The sequence below is a fragment of the Pleurodeles waltl genome, chromosome 5 (genome assembly GCF_031143425.1).
Source record: "Pleurodeles waltl isolate 20211129_DDA chromosome 5, aPleWal1.hap1.20221129, whole genome shotgun sequence".
Lineage (NCBI taxonomy): Eukaryota > Metazoa > Chordata > Amphibia > Caudata > Salamandridae > Pleurodeles > Pleurodeles waltl.
In genome coordinates, this window is record NC_090444.1 from 228081601 (window position 1) to 228096176 (window position 14576).

General features: G+C 40.3%; 1 protein-coding gene across 2 annotated transcripts in view; it reads right to left on the bottom strand.

Annotated features, from left to right (window-relative positions):
• Positions 1-14576, bottom strand: part of SYT14 (synaptotagmin 14) — a 987902-nt gene that overhangs the window by 277044 nt on the left and 696282 nt on the right. The gene's annotated exons all lie outside the window — the stretch shown is intronic.

Below are 14576 nucleotides of genomic sequence, written 5' to 3' on the forward strand. Positions count from 1 at the left end.
TGTTTTCTATATATACTTGGACATCCAGAAACTGCACAGATTCAGAGCTGATGTAATGGGTAAATTGTAAGCCCATCTCATTCTTATTCAACAGTTCAAGATATTGTACAAATTCCTTTTCCGTTCCATTCCAAATGATGAATAGGTCATCTATATATCTCAACCACATTATTGCTTTCTCTTTGAGTTCCTCATTCTCTTCACTCCATGTCACGTGCTTTCCCCACCCTCCCATCGTCAAGTTTGCAAAACTAGGTGAAAAGGAAACTCCCATTGCTGTCCCACAGACTTGAACGTATATCTGATGGTTAAAAATAAAAATATTGTTCCTCAGACACAAATCAATCATCTTCAACAGCATTTTTAAATGCTTCAGATACTTAATGTCCTGCTGTTGTAAGAAATAATGCACTGCCATCAATACCATCTCATGCTTTATTGTTGTATATAGAGAAACTACATCTATGGTTGCTAATTTGTATCCTGGTTACCAATCAATTCCAGAGAGTGCTCTCAAAAAGTCTCCTGTATCTTTAATACAGGAACTTAAACTGGTTACTATCGGGGCTAGGAAGAAATCCACATATGTTGACAGATTCTCATATAATGATCCACAGCTGGATATTATCGGACGGCCAGGTGGTTTTTCCAGACTGGTATGAATTTTAGGTAGAAAATAAGTTGTAGGCATAATCGGACTCTCATTGCTCAGAAAAGATCTCTCATCCTTATTTAACAAGCCCTCACCATACCAAGTATCTAACAATTGATTTACTTGCATAGTGAGTTGGCTGATGGGATTTCTTTCAAGTTTTAAATAATGATTTTTTACATTCAGCTGTCTATGCGCTTCTTTCATATAATCTTGTTTTTCCATAATCACTATGTTTCCCCCTTTGTCAGCGGGCTTGATTTCCAGTTCTTGATTTTCCATCAATTTCTTGAGAGCCTCTCATTCTTACCTAGTTGTATTGTATCCATCCTATTTCCCGGTGATAGTATTGGACAGAATTTAGATTTGGGTTTCAAATTCGTATAACAATGTGCGCCAGTATTTATATCTAATTCTTTCAACACTTGTGGTCCAGAAAGTTCATGATCTTCAAGATTATGCATCAAATCATATGCTGTTTTCACATCTGATTTTTGTCCAATAATGAAATTGGTAGTTGTTGGGCTTTGTTCATCCTGTGGTCGTTCTCCAGATATTTGTTTGGAGAAAAATGTGGCCAATTTGAATTTACTCACAAATTTATATCAATCAATTCTTGTTTCAACATGATCGTAATGCATTTCTGGCCTTTGTTGAGGAGGGTAATTTCTTGTCACCAAAGAATATTTTTTTGCATCCACGGCGTAAGTCCCAGTTGGTGGTTTGGTTAACATGAACCAGCGTATATCAGAGCTCCCAGGTTTTGTTATTGCCGCTTTAGTTGCTGTCAGTTTCGCACAGGCTCGTTATTGGAAAAGTTTCTGTTGTTACATGTCACTTGAGTTCTGAGTATTTCTTAAATAGAGCCGTTCAAAAACCTTTTTCAATTGCATGTGCGTTGTCTATTGAACAAACGCGTCTTCTAATGCTATTGCTTTCATACACCGTTGTCATTCACGTTTCATTCTGTGAGAATTCTAAACAATTGTTAATCACAGTTGCGACTATTTAACATCCTTCATATCCATTTGGTATTATATGCGTGACTTAAGCTGTAATCAGAACATTTTCCCTGCTTGTGTTTGATAATTATCATTATTAATATCTGTCAGCACTTTTTACTAATATTAAGTTCAATTGGATGATTGAAAATGATGGTTTTGGACTGGTGACACGCTCTGTGCTTTACCAAACTCTGGTGAGACCATATGTTCCATAATGCACTTGGTTGGTAGTAGGTAAAAAACTATAAATAGAGAATCATGGGAAGGTGTTTTTTATAACCTGTGAACAAGACCGAGAGGTCAAAACGCGTTGGTGGTGTTGTTTTACACTTTTTGGATGACACAAAGTAGCTTGACGGTGGATCTCCTAACAATTGGTAACCAATGTAGGGCCTCAAAGACAGGGGAGATATGGTCTTGTGGCTTTGTATGCAGGAGTAGTCTGGCAGCAGATTTCTGAATTTGTTGAAGCTTTTTCATACTTGATAAAGATGACCCGTGGTAGAGGGCATTGGTGAAATCCAGTTTAGAAAGTACAAGAGAGACAGTAGCTTGGACCTTGTGTGGAAATCCTAGTTGGGGGAAGATGGGTCACAGAGGTTTCATAGTAATGAAGCTTGATCTTGCTAACTTGGGCATTCTGTGATAATTTGGAGTCTCTGGTAATTTAAAGGTTTCTTACTTCCTTGGACACTTTAGGAGGTGGTCCTAGATCATCAGGCCAAGTGCAGTGTTGGTTATAATTTTTCCAATCGCCACTTATGAGTATTTCAGTTTTGGAAGAATTCAATTTGAGCTCGCTCCATCACATCCACTGATCAACGGCTCTCAGGCAACTGAGGATATTTGAGTTTCCAATGTAAGAACTAGTTGTATGTCATCTGCAGAGTTATAGGATGTGAGCTGAAATTCTTTGATCATTACTGGTGATGACTTCATGTTGATGTTGAAAAGCAAGGGTGAGATGATAAAGCCTTTAGGGACCCCTGCTTTTGTGAAATATGGTTTGGATGAGAAAGGAAATGAGTTAATTACCTGTATCTGTATTTATCCAGTATTGGTATCTTTCATAGATTCACATGCTTGAATCCTTCCCCGTCTTCAAAGTGGGAGTCCCACTGTAAAATAGGAGGCAGTCTGCAACAACCAGATATGTTATGATGACAGTGGGCCTTGAATTCGCTAGCCTATTTCTGTCCTTTTTAAAAAAAGACCAAACTTGAACCCTGACCAATCAGGAAACAGCACCCCATAGAACACTCGCAAGAGAGGCTCTCTCCCTCAGATTTTCAGCACTAGAGTGAGTTATACATCTTGAGAGTATACGGGGAGCCTCTGAGGTGAGGAGGGAGGGTCGCATGTGAATCTATGAAATATACCAGTACTGGATAAGTGTGGTTATAGGTAAGTAACTAATTTTCTTATCCAGTTTTGGATCTTTCATAGATTCACATGCTTGAATCAGATTAACAAGCAGTATTAACAATACAGAGTACTAAAATCTAGCGGATGGTGGGTATCAGAGAATTTAAATGTGCAATCATACAATATATCATAATTATATTGTGCGCTTATATAAACACGGAATCATACATTAAACTGGATAGTAATATTCATAACGTACATTAGAAATAAATTCTCTATTACAATAGAGGCTCACCTTACTGGAACAGATGAAGTAGGACTGCTTGTCCCACAGCTGAATAGTTTCTTTGTGTGGACTGGAGGCAATAATGCTTTGTGAATGAGTGGGTGCTCTTCCAAGTTGCACCACAGCATAGTTACTCTAGTGGAACTCTGGCAAACAGATCAGCAGAGGTAGATGCTGTCCTTGTTGAATGTGCCTTAGGTCATCTTGTTAAAGGTTTTCCTGCAGTGGAATGACAAAACTGGATGGTTGCTGACAGCCCCCTTGTTATTGTTGCCTTTGTTACTGCGGTGCCTTGTCACCCAGTCCCATAGGACAGTAATAATTGATCAGTCTTGAGAATGGCTTTAGTGCATTAGAGATGGAACTTAAGACATCTCTTAACATCCAAAGTATGCAGAGATCTTTCTGCTGGTGTTGCTGGATTGGGAAAGAACGTATAGAGAATAAGTTGTTGATTGAGATGAAATTGAGAGAGAACCTTGGGAATTAATTTTGGAGTTGTTCTGAAAATTATGAAATCCTCTGTGAAGTGCAGAAAAGGTTTTTGTGTAGTGAAAGCTTGGATCTCACTAACTCTTCTGGTGGAAGTGATGGCTAGTAAGAAGGCTACCTTCCACGTAAGAAACTTCAGATCAGCTTGGTAAATAGGTTCAAACGGGGGTTTCATTCATTGTGAGAGAGCAATGTTAAGTTGCCAACCTGGAGAGGGCGCCATTACTGGAAGAAAAGCCCTGAACAAACTCTTCAGGAACTGCTTAATTAGTCGTGATGAGCAAAGAGAGACTGTGTCTGAAGACCATCTATATGTAGAAATTGCTTACAAATGTACTGTTACTGAGAAATGGACGAGCCCAGACTTCGCTAGCATTAGCAGATATGGCAATATTTCTTTGGGAGAGGTTTCATATGGGTGCAAAGTATTTTGCTGGCGCCAATCTGTATGTTTTGTTCACCCTGTCCACTCTTACTATAGAGAGTATGTCTCTAAATTCTTGTGTGATCTTCAGACGCCGGAATTCATAGAATTCAGGAGCCATGCATGCAAATGCAGTGATATCTGATCTCGATGTAACATCTGCCCCTGGTGCATTGAAAGAAGCGCTCAAGTTGGTGGGAGGCGTATTGGTGTGACTTCTGACATCAAGAGACGTTCTGTGTACCAGAACTGCCTTGGCCATTTGGGAGCGATCAGGATTAGGCAACAGGTTTCCTCCTTCATCTTGGTGATGACTTTGAAAATGAGCAGGATGGGGGAAATGCGTATGCATGAATCCCAGACCATCACATCGAAAGGGCATTCCCCCAAGACCCTGGAAGAGGATATCGACTTGTGTAAAACTGCCATTTGGTATTCCTGTTCGTTGCGAAAAGATCCAGAGCTGATTTTCCCTATATTGCAAGTATTTTGTCAAGCTGGATTTGGTTCCGCTCCCATTCATGACAATCGCTCTTGGCTCTGCTGAGTGCATCCGCTAGCGTGTTGTGCACTACTGAGATGCGTTTGGCTTTCAATGAGATGTTGTGGCCTTATAGACAGTTCCATAAATCCTGGGCTTCCTATGAGATTATTGGGGATTTTGTGTCTCCCTGATATAATACATGCTGGTTGTGTTGTCTGTCCGTACTAGCACTGAAGAGCCTTCTATCTTTGGGAGAAAAGCGTGTAATGTGAAGAAGATGGTTTGAGTTTCAACTGTTGATATGTATTAGCTTCTGATGTTTTGACCATTTTCCCTGGATTTGTGGATTTTGGAGGTGATCTCCCCATCCATCCATTGAGGCATCCGTTATAATAATAAATTCTAGGACTAATGGCAGATAAGTGAGGCTTTGGGAAAGATGGGATTGGTGAGACCACCACATTATAGTACCTTTATCATCTTTGGTGTGATAGATATCCGATCTTCGAATGATCCTTGTGATTGATTCCATTGAACTTGCAATTCCTCTTGCAAAGGTCTCATTTTTAAACGTGCATGTGGAACTAGGTTGATTGTGGAAGATATCATGCCTAGGAGCGATTTGAACAATCTCACTGAAATGCATTATATTCTTGGCATTGCTCTGGGTAAAGATGTCATTTTCAGTTTGATTGCCTGGAGGAACGGCTTCATGCAACACTGGAGGCATGTCATCTCCCAACCATGATTCAAGTCAGGTTGTGTGTCAGTCAGTAAGTTGTAGATGTGGTGCATGTTTTTAGAGGGTGATCGAGCATTTATTAGTAGGCAGTCTAGAGATTGTGTTTGGTGGTGTTGTGATTTTGGTTGCTGGAGTAGTGAGTAGTACTCTGAACTTGTAGCAAGTGTGTTATATGTGATGGCATTAACTGTATGAAAATATCCATAATGTTGCTTGTCTGTATCGTAATCCTCACCCAGCATGTTTATAAGGCAATTTTGTTGGGTCTGCGTGGGTAGATGGTGGAGATGGTGGTTGAGAGTGAATTGGTGAGCTGTGTTTTTGTAGCGTAGCCTTGTTGTGTAATAGACATGGACATGTGAAGTTGTAAAGAGTGGCATGTTGTTTATTTTGTTTGTATCTTTTCAGGGTGGAATTTGTATAAGTTGGGGTGGTGGTGGAGCATGTGGATCAAGTTTTAAGACTTTAAGCCTGTTGTTGAGTGGAAGTTGAATGGTAAAGGGGTAGTGATATACATTGGAGGAGAGTGTATGTGGTGTTTGAGAGGAGATGGACGGGGTGATAAGTGTTTGTATTAGCTTTGGTAGTAAGAAATGGTAATATGTGCAGTGGAGTGAAATGTGAAGATTGTTTGGTTGTGTATTTTTGGTAACAAGAGCAGGTGGGTGTTAGTGGATGATATGAGAAAGGGTTGAGTATAGGGTCGGTGGTGATGGAATGAGGCCTGTTAGGAGTAAGTAGAGGGCATAGCTGGAGTTCTGTATGAACAGGAACTGTGTGTTTGTAGGCATGGTATGGATCTGGGTTGTGCTGCTGATATGTGTACTTGACAGCATGTTATTTTTGTGTAAGAGTGAAGGTGCCATTGTGTGGTAGTTGGGGTGAAGGGTGTATAGGTGTGGTCTGTGGAGGTTTGGATAGGGTTTGTTGGTTGTAAATGAGTAGTGTGCACTTGCTGAGAGTGTGTTGTTATGTTTTTGGGTGAGGATGGGTTACGGTGGTGGTTGGTAAACAGTACAAATTGTAAAAAGGGCAGCATTTTTGGCCGTAGGCCCGATGACCTGAACAAGCCCAAGCAGACAACTGCCTTTGCCCTCTTCGACCTTAGCCTTGACACCCAGACTGAGATGCCCTGAGCCCTAAGATTAAATGCCTTAGGTCAGTTGACCTTTAGCCAATGGGAACCCTATCTAATCAGAGCCCTAGCCCTAAGCCATAGGACCAATGGGAGACCTGGACCTTTCAACCAATCACAGCCCTAAACTAGCAACAAACCAAAAGCCAAACCCTAAACCCTAAGCCCAACAGAAACTCAAGCCCTAAGAACCAATCATAACTCCAGACCTATCAGCCAATTCTGACTCTACTCCTAAGAACTGGGTCCAATAGAAATCCAAACCCCTGGAACCAGTCAGAGAACAGATACAACAACCAGTAAGGCATGTGACAACACAGTCTGGTGTGCTGGGGAAGCGGGGAGTGATGTTCCTGAATTCAGAATCTTCTTGGATACAGATAGGCTGAATCCACACTTTGTAATTCCTGTTCAACCCTGCAGGTAAGGTTCAAACTTAAGCTGCAAAAAATGCTGCTTTTCGTGCACTTAAACAAATCACTTTTTTTAGCCAAAAATTAGTGCTATATACGCTCTCCAAACACAATTTAAACAACAAAGCAGATAAAGCAGTTTCTATAAGCTTGTAAAAATGGGGGGATGGGGTGTACTGCCTTCTAGAGGCCTTAGCACATTATATTGGGAAACCGGGAGATAAATTTAAACAGTCACAGATAGAAGAAAACAGAGGTTTTTAAAGTACAAATCACACAAGAACCAAGAGATAAATATATACAGTCATGGGTCGAGGAAAAGAGCAGTTTCAAACTATGGTAGTTTTGAGGATTCTCCTATCTTAAATAAGGTAAGGGACAAAAGTCCCAAGGAATTATTAATAATACCAATCCACAATACATATTTCCAGCTGTCCAGATTCACTGCTGTTTTGAGTTTTTGCAATATTCGACTGCATACCTTAACCAATTATAAAACAAGTGTAACATTTCTATTGGACATAATGGTTTTCTCATCACTACAATAGTCGTTAATACCTTTTAGATTCTATGCTAAACATTGTTTAACTGTCTTCAAATATTATGTGAATATGGGACACTTAATACTGTACCAAACACCAATAACCTGTTGCACAATATCAAACATCCTTCACTTCTCCCTCTGTGGAACTGATATACTTGTTACTCACCGACTGTTTGTTTCTGTAGGGCTACTTAGACACAATACTAACATAATGGCATAGAACATGCCCAGGACAAGTACCTGTAACCCATATACTATTAGGTTTTGTCTAATACCCATGTGTATCTCATTATTGATTGACTAAATGTATCTAAGTGTTTTCATCTCACCCCTTGCTTCCACCTAGATTATCTACATTAAGCAATGAATTTTCCTGGATGCACAACGATAATGGTATGAAGCCTTTTGACTATAACTGTTAACTTATATATTTGATCACTAACGATTACTATATATCACACTTATGTGTCAGTTACCCTAAGTTTCACGGTGCCAGCACTACTTTTACTCTGAATTTTGAATCTTAAACACTGACTATTCACACTCTACTTCTACTTCTACTTTTTGAATCAGTTTATCTTTGTCACAAGTCTATGAGCATGTTTGTTGACACCATCAGTTATCAACCTTCCATCTATCTCTTCATCTATTTTATCTATGCTACAACAGTCTTGAGTTTGACTTCGCGACTTAAACTTGGCTATGATCGCCACTCAAAATTTCTTTTCCCTCCTTAGGCACATCTATTATTTCTTGCACCAAGGAATGGTATCTCTATTGGGCTTCTACTAATATTTTAACCTATCAGTCCAGATAGTAATACTACTCTGGCCTGATTACTCTTTCATTATTTGCAGCCTTGAAAAAGCCCCAGGTGAACACACCACAAGGGGGAGAAACACGTGTCGGCTGTCTCGCTTTGTTTTTTCTGACAAACTTACTGTATATGGAACCAATAAATGCACTGAAAACGAAAACGTGGATTCAAAACTTTATTGTCTGAACATAACTCGACATACAAATACTTTTTGATCTTTTCAAAGTGGGTTCTCGATTATTTTGGATCTCCACTTATGAGATCTTGAATACGTATTAGATTAATGCAGTAATATGTCATATTAAGGGTTATGAAGTATGTTTTGGCTTTATCAATTGTAGGCCTTAACTTGCCGAGTGTCTTGGCCTATTTTGCCAGGCCTCATGCAGAAGCTTTATTTCTTAGTGTTTAATAAAAATGCTGACCGATTAAACTGTGAAATGTCCTTTGTCTTGTTAAAAGTGCTTAACAGAAGCTTTTCGTGAGAACCAACTGCAAGGAGATGATGTTCCCGCTAGTGTAACATTTTATGTGTCATGTGTGTGAGACTGACTTTCCCAGGATGAGAACAATGAAGATACTCACTGGAGCTAAAGATGCAACAATATTGTTACCTGTCAAGCCGGATGATGAGAACATCGTAAAGTGAACCAATCAACTGAATATGAATAGTGAAATATTAGAATTCATAAATTTGGTATAGAAATATTATTGATTAAAGTATGAACATACGATTACCTGACCAATAGGGAATTAGGGGATAGTTTAGGTGATTTTAATACAACGCGATAGAGGAGACTTATTCAGATCTAGAGAGACTAGGGAAGAGAATCAGATGTTGATCTTGAGAGAAGAAGAGACTTTAGGAGAGATTCGAGATTCATACCGACATTGGCTCATATTCACTGACTGAGAGCCTGATGCCTTGCTGATCGACTGATGACCTGAGGACGAAGACTGATTCTGCTTTGCTGACCCATACCGAGGATAGGTATATATAATGGAATTTCTTTTTAGGTACCAAGTGCGCCGTTCTGATAGATCCATAGCTAGATGTTTTTCCAAATTTGTGTTGCTAAATTGTTTTGCATGAAGCCCAACATGCTGATGCTAATCTGATGTAAATTGAGGGCCCTCACAAATGACTCACAATTTCAGGGACTAATGATTGATGAATTACCTTGCTGAATTCCATGTATGTTGTATCTTTGTCACAGCTGACTCTGCTATTGACTTCCACTGTAGCTCTAGAATGCGTTGTGGTTCAAACTTTGATTAGATTGCATTTTTTCCACCGCTTTGGACAACCAGTATTGTTTTTATATGTGTTTCATTTGATATTGAAATTAATCTACATGACCTTAGCATTGCTAATATGGGGAAATAAACTTACTAAACTTTACTAAAGGTGTGGTTATTCATGGCTGAAAGGTCATGGTGTGTGACAATTACTGACTCCATTGATTATTGATTTCAATGATTACTAATGATTGTTGATTATTGTGTATTGATTATTGATTATGTACTGGAGCTATGGTAAGAACTTCTTAATTGCGAGTCAAAAGGTTCCTCGACCTATTGGCGTCCCCTTGTAAGTTTACTTATTAAGGTTTGAGGCCCTAACACTAGCACCCAGGGTAAGGCATATATGCATGACTGAGGCCTACCAGGACCACAAAGCCCAGGGCATGGCACTAGGAAAGAGCCCAAAGAGGATATAGAATGTAGCAGACCAGACAAAAGTAACCAAGGCATGCCAGAGGATCAAAAGCCACACTTGATCAGGGAGTGAGCCAGATGAGCAGGTGCGTTAGATAACCCAAGACCACAGCATTTGAGAGGGCAGATCCAATGCCAAAGGGCAGTGGACCCCACATGCCAGAATACATAGGTAGAATCATCACGCAATATGGAGGCCAAGGCATGGCCATAGGAAAGAACACTAGGCATGCAAAATGGGGCACTGGCCGAAAGAAACGAGATGGACACATGCTGTGCCCGCCAGACTGAATGTGATACAGACATGCCGAAGGTGCAAAAGCCCTACCTGGGCAGTAAAAAAGACTCACATGCACGTTAAAGAGGTGGAAGACATTACATGGAAGAGGACAGAGACCCAGATATGCGAAGGCCAAGGCATGTAAGATGTCAGAAGCTCTGGCATATGAGGGGTAGAGGTCCATGTACATTTGAGGGACGCAAGCATAAGTATTTGTATGAGAAAGAATCCCACTATGCATGTGAGACACAAAGATGAAACACAGAAAACGGTCATGCGATAGGTAATGAATACAATACAACCACAAGAAAGACATATAATTGGATGTACAAAATGCCCTGCGTGTGAAGGAGAGCACCCTAACAATAAAAAGATAAGCTTCACTCACACTGAGCAGGTGCTGCTGAGACGTTTGTAGAACAAGAGGCAAGGTATAGTAAAATCATCTGCAGTGCAAGCTTCCCTAGTACACAGAGCAGGTACAATCTAAGCAGCCGCAGTGCAAGCTTCCCCTACCAACAGAACAGTTACAGTAAGGCATACTTCCTATTATCAGACTTTGCAAGTATTACACTAGCAACACCATTGTAGTACATGCTTCCCTCTGTAAAAAAATATGTTGTAAAATAAGATTCAATAATTTGTTACATAAACAGCGACGAGCATTGACATCAGCCGTGCTAGCTTCACTTACAGATAGAGATAGATGCACCAAAAGTATTTAGCAGCAAGAGCACTTGCACAAGCGTACACCACACAGACAGACTGGGTACAATGTTGGCAATGGAAAGGGAATCTTCACTCATATAAAGTGGGTACCCTAAAGGCTTGGGTAGTGCCAGGTTCCCTCAGATATGTAGTAGGTAGAGGACAGACATCCACAGAGCTAACTTCCCTCACACACCAGGTACAGTAGAGAAACCATTGCTCTAGCTTCATTCATAAAATTATAAAGTACAATCATCCACAGTTCACATTTCCCTTACAAAGAATGTACAGTAAAACCATCTTCAGAGCAAGCATTCACAACACACACAGCATGGACAGTAGCAAGAGTCTCACATACAAGAGGTGCAGTGCACGCTTCCCTCACACAGAACAGGAAGGGAACGGGACTGTTATATGCTTTGCACCACAAAGGTACCAATATGATTTACTTAATATTTCCAATTGCCTAAATATTACAAACATCCAAACTGTCAAACATCATCATTTTACAGTGCCTTTGGTGCTGACAAGTTTAAAAGGGCCTTCAAAGCCAGACCCATTGGCTTTGTAAATAGTCATTTTTAGGATTGACCTCTTGCTAGATTATTAACAATAGATTATTGTTTTTCAAAACAAAAAAGCCGTCATAATACACATAAACAGAGCGTGTTTGTTTAGGGGGCTTCAACCAATGTTGTGTAAAAAATGGTTTACGTAGTATAGAGCAAGGAGGGATGTGCCAGCCCACTTCACCCTCTGGCTTCCTTCATTCCGAGGAACTGCACAACGTGTCTGCACAGTGCTCACATTCATCTACTGATAGTGCATTTCATCTTAGTGGCAATACCGCGTATAATTGTGCTTTGTATTTATATTAACTTTAACTACATGCTATTTATTTTGCCTGTGACTCGGGTGCTCAGTTACATGCTGATTATTTTTCTGTCTCCTTTTTAAAGTTTGATTTATAAATGCATAAGTGGCATTGTAACATTATGGCTACCAGCGAGCTGAGAACGTGGTTTATATGGTGAGTTATTATTGTCTCCTTCACAAATAATAATAAAATGCATTGCACTATTAAAAAGCAAGTTAGTTAAAGGAAGAACAACTCTCAAGTAAAACAGCCACTTACTTAAATGTTTTTTTTTTATTAAAATGTTATATTGCAAGCAGACAGTAGCCATTTTTAGGTGGCGGCATGGTTTTATTTTTTTGGGAATATGCTTGCAATGGAAAATTTTAATTAAAAACGAACTATTGCACCTGCTTGTCAAAGCTAGCCCTCATAGGTTTGCCAATGCTTGTTTTCCGTTTCATCCAAGTTCCATTTGGGTTTTTAGAATTACTGATACTGCTCACCTTCAGTCTCAGTCTGCTGCTACCATATGAAGGATGTGTTTGTGCGTTTGAACGTGCATGCTTTTACCAAGTATATTATCTTTGCAAGTATAATGACTGTTACATGGTCTGCTGATATGCTCTACACCAAGCAGCTTTAGTAGACACCAACACTCTCAGTGAACAACATCAATGCACTGCTTGGTGCAGGGGGGTCAATATTTTAAATGTTCTATTCGTCACTATCAGGTTTTTCTCATCAGTGACTGATACAAAAACAGGCCATCCGACCACCTTTCTTAAATGGACCAGGCTCTGTGATGCCATTATTCCGACGGACAGTACCCGGCAGGCTAACAGAGAATGCGTTCCATTGATGGAGCCAATAGGGCCCTGCTGACAGAATGCTGACACTCCACCTGACTCTTAATAGGGCAGGTGGACCAAGGTTTTGGAGAACAGGGCACTCTGTTATGTTTGTGATTGAGGCTCTCATGTTTGGGATAGAGTACCCTGTCCCAGCAGTGGCTGCTGCTGTTGATAAGTGGTGGGGGTGTGGGTGTGTGAAGGAGGAGTGGGAGCTGCCTTCTGTCTCTTCTTCTGCTCCGGCTCGACTCCCAATTCCCCAAGGGCTATTGGGCACTGCGCAGAGTCCTAGATGCCAATCACAACACTGCTCTCATGCTGGTAGTACTGTTTACCAGCATGAGAGCAGTGCCATGATTGGTCAAAGCAGGCTGGTTTAATGCTCGCTCAGAGCCTGGGAGCCTGTGCCTCCTCTCCACCCGGCTGTGCAGGACAGCCAGGTGGAGAGATCTAAGTGCGCATGTTAGTTTGGCCAACCTTGGCCAGCCAGCCAAACCAACATGCGCGCTTAGAGTGCACACTACTCATTCCCCTGCTGTCAAAATATCCCCACCCTGCCCTAGACGCGGCTGGCGCTAGTACAAGTAAGAAAAATAAAATAATAATAAATGGTTTTATTATCATTTTATTTTTCACGTTTCCCTCTGCTGGTTCTCAGCAGGGGGGCAACACTCTTCCACCATAATGGAGGTGCCACCGCTGCCGCCAAACTCTGAATTGGCTCCAGCATCTGGATTATACAGTAAATCGCATTCTGCCATGAACAAGCAATTGGTGAGCTAACTAATTAGTATCCGCTAGATTTGAAATGTGAAATTTGGCACCATGAAACAACGATAGGCAAACTGACTACATACCCAAAAAATATTCTCTACTTTAGAAATGTGAAATATAGCATCTAATGTTAGGGACACATCTATGTGTTCAGTCCCCTGTTGACTAATCAGCAAACATATTACAAAATATTTTTGCTCCAGGCTTGCTTTGTGTAAATTTTGACCTCTCAGTAAAATTCTGTTTACGCCATTCTTTATTTCACAAACATTAAAAACAGTGCAACATGGATTTGCTTCATTTTTGATCCGATGTCCAGTAGAGACAGTCATACTGACACTGCGAGTTCTTGTTTAAACAAGACGCATGGTATTCAAAGTTTTTCAGAAAGTGCAATTCCCCTGATGGTCTTTAGCCGATGCAAATCACGGGCACATTCTTCCTATTTGTATGTCTGGCCTAGAAACAGATTTAGCAGTCTGAATCGCTAGTCTCAATTAAGCAAAACAATTCACAAAAACAAAATAAATACATTTATACACAGAGGGTGTTTAGTTCAGCCCTCTTCATCCATTGGTCTTCTTCACATGTTACTTCTGCTCAGAACAATATACAACACGTGGCAATGGGTTATTCCACTTTAGCCGTGGTCTCTCCTGCACTGTGAGGGGCGGATTTTTTTCTGAACGCGTGTACATGCTCCTAATAAGAGGTGCATTTATATGCCAGGGCTGCCAGATTAGTATTTTACTTTACCAATGCTTATTTCATTCAATTCGTTATCCTTTTTATTTTTAATCAATCTTGGTTGTTAAACTATGTCTTCAAGCTACAGTAATTCGAAACCAATAGAAGATTTTCTTTGTGCCAATATAAATCATATTTTGCGGTGATGTGCATTAAAACTAAAATGTATTTCTATACCTGTTGCTGCTCCCTTGCTCCCATACTGAAAAGGTTAATTATTTTAAAAACAAAAATGTAACACTTTTATTGCAGCTATATGGCACCCACGTTTAAACAACAGCTT